At 39.9% G+C, this 4,345-nt stretch overlaps 2 pseudogenes; both read left to right on the top strand.

The window, feature by feature from the left end:
* Positions 1-334: 334 nt before the first annotated feature.
* LOC129703818 (U2 spliceosomal RNA) lies at positions 335-431 on the top strand (annotated as a pseudogene).
* A 448-nt stretch (positions 432-879) lies between these two features.
* Positions 880-1,045, top strand: LOC129703821 (U2 spliceosomal RNA; annotated as a pseudogene).
* Positions 1,046-4,345: the final 3,300 nt, after the last annotated feature.

Consider the following 4,345-nt stretch of genomic DNA (forward strand, 5'->3'; position numbering starts at 1 on the left):
TTGCTTGCTCCTTTATAACATTTTACATAATATTTTACAACAGTACAACTTGATTATTAAAACAAGGACAACTTCAATTCTTGATTTAAAAAAAAATACAACAATGACCCCAATTACCCCATTCCACCCATTCATTACTCTTGACTCAACCAAAATTATTTCTGAAATATTGGTCATAAAGTTGGTGCAAAAATGCTCCAAAATAAGGTTCAGATTGCACCAGGGAGCGTCTAAAACCCCAGAGCTTCCAGGGCCCTTAAGTGGGTGCGAGGGACTTTGAGCTTTGCGCTCAGAGTGATGTGCACATTATTTCACATAAATTTTTTATAGTCCCATCCCTTCTTGGCCTTTTGGCTAAGATCAAGTGTAGTATCTGTTCTTATCAGTTTAATATCTTTAATATCAGTTTAATGTTTGTCTATTGATTTACAATTGTTTACTTATGTTTGGTTACTTCATATATGAAGTTTGTATGTGTATAATAGTTGTATGTATATATATGTCTGTAGGTATTATGGGAAATTGCCTGGGGTAGTATTATTATTACTAATTAATTGATTTTTGAATATGGTAGGAGTGTTGGGGAAAAGGGGTAAGATTTAATAAGTTATTCTTCTTCTCACTCCTTTTCGAGCTTGTACAGACACAGAGTTGGACATTGGAAATTTGCTTTTTGTTCTTTTCATTGCTTGTAAATATTGATTGTAATATCCAATTGTTTGATAATTTCGATTGTGTTACTATTAATAAGTAAATAAATAAATAAATAAATAAATGGATGAATAGATTAAATAAATAAATAGATAAATAGATAAATAAATAGATAGATAAATAAATAAATAAATAAATAGATAGATAGATAGATAGATAGATAAATAAATAAATGAAAGATAGATAAATAAATAGATAAATGTCTGATACGTCCCTTATCTAGGGACCATATATTAAATTGATTCTTGGAACAGGGAGATGGAATAGGGGCTTGCTCCGTCCACTCCACGCATCGACCCAGTATTGCAGTGTCTCTGGCAACGGTGCACAAAGAAAAATAAATAAATAAAATAAAATAAAAAATAAATAAATAGATTATATTAAAAAAAAGAACATTTTTATGATCCTGTCATGCCACCTCCCTTTTTGAAAAGCTTCATACGGGCCTGGGCTGGATTCAACAGATTACAAATCGAGGCGCTGCCGTATAGCTAGTCTGTCACAGTATTGATGTCGGTAAGACAGATGCACTGCAGAGAACTAAACAGAAGCTTTTTTTTTTTGTCAGTTTAGATTTTAAAGATATAGCATGGAAACAGGCCCTTCGGCCCACCGAGTCCATTCCGACCATCAATCACTTTTTCACACTAGTTCTATGATATCCCACCTTCTTATCGAATCCCTACACATTAGGGGAAATTTTACAGAGACCAATTAACCTACAAACCAGCACGTCTTTGAGATGTGAGAGGAAACTGAAGCATGAAAAGGAAACTCTTGCAGTCACGGGGAGAACGTGCATACTCCACGCAGACAGCACCCGAGGTCAGGATCAAACCTGGGTCTCCGCTGCTGTGAGGCAGCAGCTCTACCAACTCTGCCACTGTGCCACCTTTATTTTCATGGCTTCCCTTCAAGGCCAATTGAGAAAGAGTGAATTGGCAATGAAGTTGGGCTGTGGATACAAGGAACTGTAGATGCTGGCTTACAAAAAAAGACACAAAAAGAGTGCTGGAGTAACTCAGCAGGTCATGCGGGATCTCTGGAGAACACGGAGAGGTGACACTTTAAGTCGGGACCCTTCTTCAGACTGGTAATGAAATAGGATGGAGAAATGTCTCTTCAAGAGACTCTTGTAACTTTGCTGGCCACAGTAACAGCAGTAATTATTTGGATATCTGGGTCAAAAGAATTATTCAGAATGAATAAAATTCATCAGCCGTTTCAATTCAACGCTCCTATTTGGAAAGGTAAAAGTTACCATGTGCTGCACAGTGGCACAGTAGAAGAGTTAGTAGAAGAGCCTTACAGCAACGTACAGCACCACAAACCCGGGTTCAATCCTTACTCAGGGTACTGTCTTTATGGAGTTTGTATGTTCTCCTCACGACCTGCGTGTGGTTTCCTCCCACACTCCAATGTTTCGTAGGTTAATTGACTCGGTATCATTGTAAACTGTCCCTAGTGTGTGTGGGATAGTGTTGTTGTGCGAGGATCGCGGGTCGGCACAGACCTGGTGGGCCGAATGGTCTGAGTCCAAGCTATATCTTTAAACTAAACTAAACAAAACTCCCAATCTGTATCATTTACCCACTGAAGCATTCTCACAGTTAAACTTGAAAGATTTCAGAGATTTGCCCTCAGTTCTGGAAATTTGACACGCAAGGGCTTTGAAGTCAATGATATATACTGGTGGTTAAATACCAGAAAACCCTGTGGTCTTAGTGATTGACAGATTGATAATATGATTGGCAAATATTTTGAGGTCATTTTTGTGTTGTTGATTATCCCACTGTTTGCAAACCAGCAGGTAGAGAAGCAGAAAGCTCACCAACTGGGTCATGACTATCAAGAAATGTAACTTTCTGGCATCAACTTACCTCTATTGTTTCACTAAAATAAAAACACAGTCTGGCCACATTATGACATGTTCCTCAGCAGCCAAGAACAGTGCGTTAATGTTAACATCTAACGTACGTATAGATCAACCTCAATAAAACAGAGTGGAAGTCTCATTAGTTGATAAAATAAGGACTTTTTCCAAAAATAAAAATTCAACCGGAATGCTTAAGAAAATATATGGTTTTGCCATATATCTGAAAACAATCTTTACTGATTTCTCACTAGGTCAAGGCCTCCATTTTATCAATTTTTCATCATCTGCATAACAAAGACTTAGTTTGTGCAATGTAACCTTTTCATAAGACCTTAAAACATAGGAGCAGAGTTAAGCCATTCAGCCCATCAAGTCTACCCTGCCATTCAATCAAGGCTGATCTGCTTTTCCCTCTTAACCCCATTCTCCTGCCTTCTCCCTGTAACCTCTGACACCCGTACTAATCTAGCACCTATCAACCCCAACTTTAAAAATACCCAATAACTTGGCCTGCACAGATTCGCCCCCCTATGGCTAAAGGAATTCCTCCTCACTACCATTCCAAAGATAGGTCTGAAACCAAGAAAGAGATTTAATTAACAATCAGGACGAATATTGTTTAAAGATGGTTGTGTAAGTTCATTTGCTCTTCACGCATGCACCACGTGGCATTTTCCAGCCCCAAATTTACAATCACAGGAGCTCACTATAGTCATATTCATTAGGGAGACAATATGCAGCCACGCAGCGGTAGAGTTGCTGCCTTACAGCGCTTGCAGCGCTTACAGCAGTTTCTACATTCTCCCTGTGACCCGCGTGGGTTTTCTCCGAGATCTTCGGTTTCCTCCCACACTGCGAAACGACGTAAAGGTTTGCAGGTTAATTGGCTAGTGTAAATTGTAAATTGTCTCTGGTGTGGGGAAGGATAGTGTTAATAGAAACATAGAAACATAGAAATTAGGTGCAGGAGTAGGCCATTCGGCCCTTCGAGCCTGCACCGCCATTCAATATGATCATGGCTGATCATCCAACGCAGTATCCCGTACCTGCCTTCTCTCCATACCCCCTGATCCCCATAGCCACAAGGGCCACATCTAACTCCCTCTTAAATATAGACAATGAACTGGCCTCGACTACCCTCTGTGACAGAGAGTTCCAGAGATTCACCACTCTCTGTGTGGAAAAAGTTCCTCTCATCTCGGTTTTAAAGAATTTCCCCCTTATCCTTAAGCTGTGACCCCTTGGCCTGGACTTCCCCAACATCGGGAACAATCTTCCTGCATCTAGCCTGTCCAACCCCTTAAGAATTTTGTAAGTTTCTATAAGATCCCCTCTCAATCTCCTAAATTCTAGAGAGTATAAACCAAGTCTATCCAGTCTTTCTTCATAAGACAGTCCTGACATCCCAGGAATCAGTCTGGCGAACCTTCTCTGCACTCCCTCTATGGCAATAATGTGTGGGGATTGTTGGTCGGTATGGCTGTATATCCGCGCTGTATCTCTAAATTAAACCAAAAAACAGAAGCCATTGTCGGTAGATGTGATGCATGATACACTAATTACCCAGCCCACAACATTCATGCTCACTATTTTTATTGGGCAAGTAGATAGACACAGAAAGCTGGTGTAACTCAGCGGGTCAGGCAGCATCTCTGGAGAAAAGAAATAGTTGACGTTTTGGGTTGAGACCCTTCTTCAGACTGAGAGTCAGGGGAATGGGAACTGCGAGACATAGACAGTGATACTGAGAGATATGGA

Source organism: Leucoraja erinacea, chromosome 14, assembly GCF_028641065.1.
Source record: "Leucoraja erinacea ecotype New England chromosome 14, Leri_hhj_1, whole genome shotgun sequence".
Classification (NCBI taxonomy): domain Eukaryota; kingdom Metazoa; phylum Chordata; class Chondrichthyes; order Rajiformes; family Rajidae; genus Leucoraja; species Leucoraja erinaceus.